This window comes from Barbus barbus (assembly GCF_936440315.1).
Source record: "Barbus barbus genome assembly, chromosome: 7".
NCBI lineage: Eukaryota > Metazoa > Chordata > Actinopteri > Cypriniformes > Cyprinidae > Barbus > Barbus barbus.
The window spans coordinates 31,700,895-31,713,076 of NC_136735.1; positions in this window are offsets into that span (position 1 = coordinate 31,700,895).

Here is a 12,182-nt window from a genome sequence, read left to right on the forward strand (position 1 = left end):
TGTGCTTTCAGAGCTCAGAGCCAGGAAACAGCCTCAAACGTGAACTGTAATGTTAAAAAAAGAAAGCCTTGTTAGGCGAATGCACAAACTTAAAGTCAGCGGTGTAATGTCACATGGCAGCCAGGCCTTTGTTTGCTTGGAGAAGGCATCGTGCTACGTGGCTAACAAAAACAGTACGTGTTGTATATTTTTATGTTAGCATATTTAACTCTAATCAAAAGATACAAACTGCTATTGAAATAGGATCATGCCACTGTAATAGCTGGTATTAAAAAAGAAACTGTCAACCTACAAAGTAACAAAAATGACAAAGTAATGTGTACGTACTTTGGTACAATGGCAATGTAGAATTATGCTAACTATTTTAAGGTGTCCTTGTTACACGTTACATGTACTTACTATTATAATAACAACTAATTATGAATAATCACATGCAAGTAACCCTAAAGCAAACCCTAATCCTAACCCTATCCATTTAGTAAGTACATGTAGTTAATAAATATTACTTAGTACTTAAATGTATAATTACACTGTAACAAGGACACCTTAAAATAAAGTGTAACCAAAATTATTTATCTTTGGAAACAGCATATTGTCATTTTAATATATATTATTTTTCTTTCACGTAGTAAAATTTTTATTTTTTATACATAAAAATCCACTTTATATTTCAAAATTAAAAAAAAAAAAAAAGTAGTATTTTTTTAATACCTCACCTGAGTGGTAAGAAAATTGGGGAATTTGGTCTCAGTTGCTATGTGAACACACAAACAATATGATTAGAAAAGGTTAAAAAGTAAAAGAAAAAAAAAAGTTACACTTAGGCCTATATTGTTAGTGGTCAAGAACGACAGCCATAAGAAATGAATGGGAAATACCAGAAATATATTAAAATAGAGCATAACATTTTCATCTTTTAAAAACACTTATTTTTATTTGTCTTTTTGTTATTTTAAATAAAAAAGTAAAGAATATATTGTTTTCATCCCTCCAAATACACAATGCTGACGTACAATTATAATGCAAATCAAATATAGTATAGTCATTTCATAACACAACATCTTGGCATTGTGGTGACAGCTGTTTCATGCGCCCTGTTCTTCATAAAATGTAAAAATCCAGTCTGTTGGTCAGCACAGTGATTGCTGGTAAGCTTTAGAAATATCAAAACAAAAGCCGATAAACATTCTGCTCACACTTCATCACACAAACGTTGCCTGTTTAAATAAGGTCAGGAGTGAACTGGTTCATTAGTAGACTTTGACATATTAACCTTCTGAACGGCCGACTGATTAGAGCACATATGAGCTGGGGTCAAATGTCAGCAAAAGTTTCGGCAATTACCCGTCCCGGTAAATGTAATCATCTGTGCCATCTTGCATCATCTTTCTGGGCCTAACAGGCATTAATAAACGATCTTTAAGCAGGCAATAAACATAATTAGCTGATAGGAGAGAAGAGTCTATTAAAATGACTGACTGACCTCTGACACATTTGGTGAGTCAGTGATTGAATAAGTGGGTGAGTGCATTATGAATAATTAAAGAATAGCACCATTAATCAGCTGTCCATCACAGCCAATGAGTGATGCATTTAAAGAGGACAGTTGTGTCGCTAAAGATAGAACGATAAGTCACCATACGGCAACTGCTGTACTTATTTTTATAAGATCCCTACTGACAGACTAACTCTCAAACTGACATCCAGAGACTAAGGGCTCAAGAACTCAGGGTTAGTGTACAGACCATGAAAAATATTTATAAAGTGTTTTTAGGGCAGTTAAAGTTAACATGTTAACTTGGGGGGTCAGATAAAAATATATAATGCAAATTTTGACATTTCTGTAGGTTATATGGATATATCATCTGTAAAACTGTTTTGGAAAAAAAATGCATTCGTTATGAGTTATGAGAATAAATATGAATTGAACTGATATCTAACTGCTTTAAAGGGGTCATCGGATGCTCATTTTGCACAAGTTGATATGATCCGATGACCCCTTTAATAAGATAATTAACAGAAACTGCCAACTCACAAATCAACAAAAATGACAATGTAGCGTGGAATTTAAAACAGTGGCAATATTATTTATTCACTGAATAGTCTTTATAATATTTTTTTTTCTCATTTCTATTTATGCATAAAATATATACACACCTTTACATTGTAAAAAGGGGGTCAAAATGTAACAAAAATATCCATAAATTAATGAGAGCCTGGGAGTATCATGTTTCTCAGGTGCTGGAAGCGAGGAGACGTAGGAATAACTTCAACAAAACAGACTTTAATAATCCAATCACTGGGAACACAGGGAACGTAGGAGACACTGAGCACATAGAATGACGTTTAAGACTTGACAAGGAAACATGAGGCAGATTACACATTATATACTAAACTTAACGAGGGACAGACAGGTGCGGGAAATCAACTAATAATCAAACTAATCAGACTGGGGAGAAACTGGGTCACGGAGCACATGGGGAGGGAAAACAACAGACAGTCCATAATCCTGACACTTCCTGGAAGGTGCATCCTTGCAGCGTAGACAACAACAGAGGGGGGCATGGGTGGGTACTTGGGAGGAGGCTCGTGAGGAGGACGGATACTCGGGAGGAGGATGAAGAACAGAGTCCTGGGTGGAGACGATGGAGGGAGGAACCAAGGAGGAAACAGGAGAAGCCAGGGAGACGACAGGAGGGACCAAGGTGTAGCCGGAGGGACGAGGGAGCCCGGTGGAGCTGGTGGATCGACGGGTAACGGTGGAGGCAAGGGAGCTAGGAGCCGAGGTGGAGCCGCTGGGTCTACGGGCCGAGGCGGTGTCTGGGCCTTTGAGGCTGGAGGCGGAGGGATTCTCCAGCCACAGTGTCGATGGAGGATGGCAGACCCGCGGAGCTCACACTGTATAGATGGAGGGCTGAGGGCGAGAAGAGGGGCCGGCAGACAACTGCGGTGGTAGAGGAGGCAGGAGTGGGCAGGTGGGTTGGGCATTCGTGAGCCTCCAGGCTCTCAGGGCTGCCCTCTGGGATCAGAGCCCACTCCTGGCTGGACTCGGGGACTGAGTCTCTCTCTCGGCTGGACTGGGAAACAGGAGCCCACTCTGGGCTGGACGCGAGGACAGGAGATGAAAGAGGCCTGGATGGGACCAGCGAGGATGAAGGAGAGAGGAGAGGGGGCAAGTCAGCCTCCAGATCTGTTTCCCAGTCTATAAGGTCCCCCTCGAAGTTCAGCAGTCCCAGATGCATGATCAGCTCACCCTCAGCCACGGTGCAGGGGGCGGAGCTCCACTCCACGCTCTCACCGTCCACGGCTTGCTCCCTCGGGGCGGGCGTTGTAGCCGGGTCATGCACCTAGTCTGAAGGAATGGGCTCTGCGTCCGGGGCGATCCTCTGCTCAGTCGCTCTGCACTGCGCTGGCTCGTTGATCGTGGCGGGAAATGGCTCTCCGTCATCAGTGGTCTTGGGCTTGAGCTCCACACATCGAGGAGATGGTGGGCTGGGCTCTGGGTCTGGAGTGTATCTGGCGAGATCATCCACGGGTCAGATGGAGAATGGCGATCCGTTTCTCACCAGAGTTCACTCTACGAATGCGGCGAAGTCCTCTCGAGGATCATCTTCAGACAACGGCGCTCTGCAAACGATGTTTAAACTGGTGTCGTAGAACGCACAGAGTGCGACGTCTGGGTAGCTGGTGGCATTAGCTAAGAGCAGGAACAGTCTCGTATGGTCCTCGAGAGATGTGTCCCCCTGCTCCAGCAGAAGTAGGAGGTACTCAGGGCGAAGAAGGGCATCCATACGAGGAAACACTATGGAAACAAAAACAGAGGGTAGACACGGAGGTAACTATTTGTCGGTCAGGTTTTATGTCACGTTTCTCAGGCACTGGAAGTGAGGAGACAAGGAGACATAGGAATAACTTCAACAAAACAGACTTTAATAATCCATTCACTGGGAACACAGGGAGCGAAGGAGACACTGAGCACATAGAGTGATGTTTAAGACCCGTCAAGGAAATATGAGGTAGACTACACATTATATACTAAACTTATCAGACTGGGGAGAAACTGGGTCACGGAGCACATGGGAGGGAAAACGCAACATACAGTCCATAATCCTGACAGGGAGCACTCGTATTTTCATGACATGAAACTTAAACAGATCTTTCATAGTTTAGCAGAAACAAAGGCATATTTCATAAATTGCAATGTACTGCAAAGCTATTACATTATTTCCAAGAAGAAGAAGAAGAAGAAGGAGGAGGACGAATAATTAAAAAAAGTAAAACGTTGGCCTATTTCAATTGATAAGACGACACACTATCTGCAATTATGACTACTACATTAACAAATACTAAAAATAAAGCATAAAAGGATATAAATAAAGTGTTAACAAAGGATATTTGAGTGATCTTGTGTGCCAAATTAGTTTTTCCTACACTTTCTTCCTTCTTCTCATCCACTTCTTTCTAGTCTGACAACTTCAAAACAGCTCCAGTTGTCTAGTCTCTAACACAACACTCACATATTGCACTCTGTTACAAGTGCAGAGATATACAGATTATAAAGGATGTGGTAGTTCGTGACAGCACTGATCTAAGTAATTGTAATCTCGTGGGCATCTTTTTAAGTTTCCAATCAAAAAAGCACAAGAATTTCAACCTCAGTTGAGCTCTTTTTGGGGTTGACAATTCCTGTAATGATGCACTGAAGTTCTACTTAGTAACAAATTATCAGCATTGTTAAACAGTTGTGATTTTAAGAGTGCAATTTGCAATGTTTATGGGAAATCAAGCCCTATTCAATGTATGTTTCAGCTATACATTTTTAAAGGGTCACCAAAATTCTGGATGATTGGATGTGACACGGCAGATGTGATTTAGAAAGTATACAAATCTTTTCTTTTACAGATGTTTATAAGACACTTATATACAAACATCATGCATAAAAATGGAATGTGATCCTTTAATGCTCTCTTCTCTGCAACTATTAGGGAAATATGAATAAAACAGTACCATTTTCTTTATTCACTTTTTTTTTTTTAAAACAGGACTTCTCAAATGCTGATTAAGCCATTTAGTGGCATATGCCTAAAGTATTATTTTATTTGTCTGCCATTATTGCTTCTGGGCCTCGTCCTGCCTTTGAAGAGTGTTTATGTAAGAGAAAAAAGAAAGAATGAAAGAAAAGGAAAATGTGCAGAGAAAAATAAATATGCCTGTTTTTTCCTTTGAGGGTATAAATAAGCTTTGATTCACATAAAGGCTTTATCACATTTTCTTCCATTTACCAGAGCTTTGAAAACATAAATTACATCAAACTGTTGCACGCTAACAAGTTCTATGTTCCATTCATACAAAACAGTATGTGTCTGAACAAATGTTCTGTGTTTTGGTGGTTTTTCTATTGACATAAAAACACTTCTTTTTTTTTTACATTCTTTTTTACATTTTATTTTATACTGTCTGAAACGCACTATTAAATAAATAAAAACTTAGATGAATAATATAAAAAGTGACAACTATATTTACTACTTTTTTTGTATTTCTTTTTGAATTGATTCAATATTTGAGGACTGACAGTAATTTCAAGTTTGAATTTAAAGATAGCAGGCGTAATACTGCAAATTCAAAAGCTCAGAAGAATTTGATGTATAGAAACTTCCATGTCAATGGCAAACAAGAAGCAGCTTGGTAAATACAATAAAACACAACATGATGGATTAACTCATGCATCAAGTTAAAGTTACTCTCTCAGCACCACTCTGCTGTCATATTCAATGTTCAAACCATGGTAACAATGATGCAAACACATCACAATATTAAACCGTCTAAATCAGCTCTTTCTAGAATAATAATATCTGTGATAGTTTGGAGGGGTATTTTTATATTTCTGTATTTTTGGCAAGTCTTATCTAAACACCTGCTACACAGCAAGACCATGCCCTTTGGGCGAAAGCATTGCAAGCTCTTGCATCACATGTGAAATTGGGTGGCTTTGAAGTTGGGGGTGCCACTCCATTCCTCGCCCAGCCTGAGCGCCTCGAAGAATCCAGGCTGAAATCGGTCAGATACCATTAAAAAAGGCCTCTTTAAGTAGAACATCTAAGAGCTCTTGTAAAAAGAGCTTTTGAGATGTACTAGTTGCTTAAAACGTTTCTTAAGCGATTTGTAAGGCCTTATGGCATGGAGAAAGGCATTATGTTATGCTTGTAAGCCATTTATGAAATATCATGCTGTTTTTTGGCGCAAATTTGTTCAAAGGGAGGCTTTAATGTGTCATGTGAAAATGAAAACACATTTACTCATCTCCATGTCAAACCTGTGTTTCCCTTCTTTCCTGGAAAACAAAAGAAGTTTAACAGAATATTGATGCTGCTCTTTTCTATACAATGAAAGTGAATGATGACAAGGTGTGCAGCTGAATCAAGCATCTGCCTTTTTTTCAGAGTTGAGACGCACCAGTACAATGTCACTGTGATGTATGCCATCAAAGTACTGCGAGAGTGATGCAAGAGCAGTCGTCTGGCTCATTTTCTACAGCTTCTCAAGAGTCAGTGACAACAAAGACATACGTTTTGTATATATTCTGACACTTTAAATTCCACTAATGCTCACAAAATCATGTTTTTACAATAGTAAAACTATTTTCATCTCATACTGTTCCATGTTTATCACAATAAATCGTGTTTAACTGAAACTCAGGTGGTGCCATCTTGTGCTGAAGTTACTGACTATATTAAGTGTAAAATGAAACAGACGGACTTCAGTATTAATAGCAGACCTTTTTATTAGAATGATTGTTTTGCTCTCTGTAATGGATAATAAACAGGTAACGTTTTAAATCGGTTTCTTCTCAAAATCAATAATTCATATTCCTGTCATTATTTATATAGTGAAAAGCTGTGTAACAAGAGATACTTGACTGTACATTATCCCTTAAATGTCCGTCTTGTTTGAACTTGTTCATTTGTCTAGGCTTATTATTTAATTATGGCAAGTAGCTGTGTAATAAGCACAATAAACTTTGTGTCTGGGTTTATTTTGCAATAACAGGCCTTTGGATGTATATTATCCCTTACTTAAATAGTATAGGCTTATGCTGAACCTTATTCTTGTACACACTGGCGCTGTATTAGGCAGTATGTAAAGTATTACGTATTTCTGTTGCTGCATGAAAATGTCTGAAACATATGTGTATTTGATGAAATATTGCATATAATCCCATTTGTCTATATGCAACGTGAGCATAACCCCCCCCAAATTTGTATCTGATCGGTTAAATTTAGCTGCAGCCAAAGTCAAACATACCTATTGCCAGATTAATATGTGACTCGTAACCAGTGCTGGGTAGTAACTGATAACATGTAATCTGGATTACATAATCAGATTCCAAAAATTAAATACTTGTAATTAGATTATTATTTTAATTTTCCTTTCTGAAAACATCTGTAATTTATACTGTATATGTTCAGAAAGTGTTACATTTTGTGGAATTTTACAGGACTATAGGCACTATAATTAGGCAACTATAATTATGCAGAAAATCAATTATTTTTTGAGTGTGTTTTATTTTGATATGTTTTATATCAGTGTGGTACAAGATTGTTCTATTCAAATCAAGTTATAACGAGTTAGATCGAAAGTAATCTAAAATTAATCTAAAAAAAAAAAAAAAAAAAAAAATGGGGGAAGTCGTGGCCTAATGGTTAGAGTCGGACTCGTAATCGAACAGGCATGCAGAACAGAGACGCATGCCCTTTCTCTCCCTCTATTTCTTTTCCATCTTTCCCTCTTCCATCCCTTACTAGCTCCATTAATCCAATCTTTCCCTACACTCTTTAACATTAACATTTTTCTCTCCCATGTCTTTCAAGCAGTGCTGTTTAAACAATTCACTCCTCTGACATTTGGATTAACTCAAACAAAAATTGATCACCTCGCTCTCCCTGGAACTGAATCAGATGCACACTCTCTGCTAAATACAGACCATAAACACACACACACACACAGACACACAATGCGGGTCGAGTCATTCAGTGTGCATGTATAACTCATCAGCTCGCAGATACGCACAACTCTACTTCCTGACTGAAATGCACACACAGGCTCACACATACACAGTGACAGACTCTCTGATGGAGATCAGGGTGTGTTGTCCTTGAGGCCTCTCTCTGGGTGAGTTAAACTGAAATGGGTCTTTAAAAGTAGCTGAGTAAGCAGAACACAGCCACACACACACACACAGAGAGAGAGAGAGAGAGAGAGAGAGAGAGCAACACATATCTAGTCAATATATATCATTGCAATAAACGAGATACAAATAAAAGTTTACTTGCCCATAACAAGGCCTCATCAGAATATCAGACACACTGTAGTCTACAATTTATTGTACATACAGCATACTTTAGGTCTATTTAAACACGTCTCTCACCTGAGACTCAAATACAATTTCTGTTTCAATTATTGGCTTGTATATATAGGACATATAATATATATATATATATTTTGGAAAGTCTTTTAAACTCACAGAGGCTGCATTCATTTGAAAATAAACTGTAATTATTACAGTAATACTGTGAAAAATGAATAAAAATTTAAAGCACTGTTTTCTATTTAAAATGTAATTTATTTGTGATGGCGAATCTGAATTTTCAGCAGTCACTACTTCAGTCTTCAGTGTCACATGATCCTTCAGAAGTTATTCAAATATGAATTCAAACTGATTTGGAGCTCAAGAAACATTTCTGATTATTATCAGAGTTGCTAAATATTTTTGTGGAAACCTTGATAGATATATATATATATATATATCAAGGTTTCCACAAACATATTTATATAAATATATATATAAATTCTCACTTTTTCCGTAGCATTACAGAATGTACCAGAACAATTTGAAATTATTCCTGCTAAATAAAAGTAAAATAAATTAATAAATAAATAAAATTGTAATGTGGAATGATAGGACCCAAAGCGAAATTAAGTCACAGTCTCTTTTAATTATGAGAGAGAATTCAGTCCAAACAAAAACAATCTTCTTTCAGAAATATAACAGAAATGCAGCCGTATATGCTGTCGCGTCAATTAAATAAAGCAGAAAGTCTCTCTCTCGATGAAGACCGCAGTAAACAGTCCGAGAACGGGATCCGGTGGACTCTGTCCTCTGATCTCTTACTCCGTGAGCGATGAAGGTTGGAGAGGTGAGTGCTCTCGGTGTTCGTCAGCAGCAGGCAGGCTGAACAGAATGCAGAGCAGAAGGTTAGTCGGACAGACAGAGACAGGCCTGTGTCAGGCTGGATGTCGGAACGGTCACGGACAAGACAGGATTCGGACAGGACAGATTCAGTAGGTCAGTAAACGCCTCTTGCATGAGTAGAGAACGAAATAATCTGGCAAAGGAGCAGGGAGAAAGGGAAGCTAGAAGTAGCAAACCTAATTAGAGGGAAGAGGGAACAGGTGAGAGAATGAGCTTGCATCTAGAAACAGCTGAGGGTGAGTGAAGGTGCGTGAGGTTATGTGTGTGTGTAATCAGAAGAGGGAGACAGAGAAGGATACCAGATTCATGACAAAAATAAAATCTCACCGACCCTAAACTTTTTAACAGTAACCTAGAACTATTGTGTTACTTCCTAACAATGAACACTAAACAAATATGAAATTTAAATTGACAATTATATATATATATATATATATATATATATATATATATATATATATATATATATATAATTGTATATTATATATTCAGAGCTGCAATGGGTTACAAGGATACAAGTATCAAGAATGGAAATTTAGTCTAAATTAATCTGTCACTCAGTATAGATTAGTTAGTTTGCGACCATATTAAGTATGAACCTATATTAAAATGCAAACCTATATCACCCATATATTAAAGAAGAAAATGCTCATACTTTTGAGAAACTAAGTATTAAACCTCAACATTTGTCAAATGCTGTTTGTTTACTATGAATAATATTTGCAGAATATAAAAAAAATAGACTTACATTGAAGGAGTGATCCTATTATAATAAAACTATGAAAAAAAATAATATTTGAGAGATTTGAGGGTGGGCTCTTTGACTTGGGCTCATAAGCAACCACCTAACTACACAAAACACTCCATCAATTACATTTACAGTTGCAGTACAACTTTTTGTTCACTATACAGACTTTAAGTGTTTTCGAAATGTTAAAAAAACTCTCCCAAATAAGATCGCCATTTACTGACAGAAGGTCTATTATTGTAGACATCTTGTTCGTATCACATATTCAATGCTGCTCGCTGCAACAGCGAGCTCCATTTCTGCAGAAACAGTGGCATTTGCTAAGATCCTGGTATCTCAATGCGATTGGTCGAGAGGAGAAGCTGTCAGTGAACTGTCACCGCCACACATGAAGTTGCTGATCTGCTGCATTTGTGTGTGTTTTTTTTTTTTGTAACAATCTGAAAGAAGGTGAGCAAGTTAGAGTTCGGATTTGTTTTAAATTGTGCAGAGATTGCACTCAGTATGAAGTTAGCATTAGATAGCCAAGGGTCTAATGAATGTACATACCGCAGCACTTAGCTGTCAATCATTTGCCTTTTGAATGACAGGTGAAGAGTTCGTACAGCGATGTTAATGCACCATAGAGGAGCACTGTCAGATTGACACAGCGGCGTGTGAGACGTGGGTCACTATTCTTGCAGTGTGTCAGCGCACGAGTTATGGTGTAGGAAATGTTTTTATAACTGACATTTATCTAGAATGGGGAAAATCTGATCCCAGATCATCACTCTTACTCACATGACAGTCGTCATGGATAAGGAAACAATCCCGATGAAGAATAAAAATGAGAATTTTAGTTAAATTCTACTCATTCAATGCATCCACACAGCTAATACAGTAATATGGACAAAGGCAGAAATATCATGTAAGAAAGCACTGTGCTGGTTTCAATTAATACTTCATTAGCACAACGTTAATGAGTTTACATGCACCATCACATTAACAACTTTAATGTGAAGTCAATTAACCTGAATTATCAACAGCTAAAAGATCCAGAATGAACAATTAAAGTAATATTTTATTTGTAATTTTATGACGTAATGTAGGAAATACAATAAAAAATACAGTATAAGAATTAATATTAGATTATTCATAATAAGTAAAACTATTATATATAATAAATTATCATTATGATTAATATGAAGTTGTATTTATATAACAACATTAAAAATATAATACAATACAATATAATATTATAATATTAAATAAAATGCAAGCAAGATTAATATAAGTTAAATAAGTACAACTTTATTAACAATAATATAAGAAAGATTAATATAAATTAAATGAGTAAAAATAAATATTATAATATAATTAGATTAAAAATGAAGTTAAATTTATATAACTACATTCAAATATTAAAATATAATTTAAAAAAGTGAATATAATTAACAATGTAATAAAATGAATTCGCTACATTTTAGATGCTGAAAACGTGCCATCCAGATGGGCTTTTAAACCTGTCAACGTGTCCGTCAGCATTTCTGTTATCTGAAGCAATTATCAAAACTAAATAAATGAGGGAAAAATCATTATGACAATGCTAAACAAGGGTTGGGGGGTGTAGTTTTGTTTGTGTCAATGAGGACTTAGAGTTGATAGCAGTACCATGAGATCTGCCAAATCCATCTGTTCCTCTCATCTCACAGAGGAAGCACTTAAAACATTACTGCACACACTTGCATGCAGAGTATGGATAGCAGACGTAGCACTCTCTGCTTGGAATGGCACAAGGATGTTCAGAATCGTTTCAGTGTGTATGTTGTATCAGATGTGGCAGCTTCTGCTCGGTTATGCAGCACAAGATCCATACTGGGGGGGGGGGGGGGAAATTACAATGGGAAAGTTTATATAAAGTACATCACATCCAGCGACAGTTTCCACAAATATTTTGGTTCAATTTAAACAGAGAACTAGTCTAAAACTGCTTTTTATGAGGGTGACAGACAAGTGCCACCTCCAAGCATTTGTTCATAAACTGTAATTTCATCCATTGAAAATGGTGTCAGCAGATTTTAAAACTGACACTATTACCTACTACTATTTTGAATATCTAGAACTATTGTGAATATCTACATGTATAACTTTGGGTTATAGTTGTTGGCCACTGGTGATATCCTCAAAATGGCCAAAACATTGGCA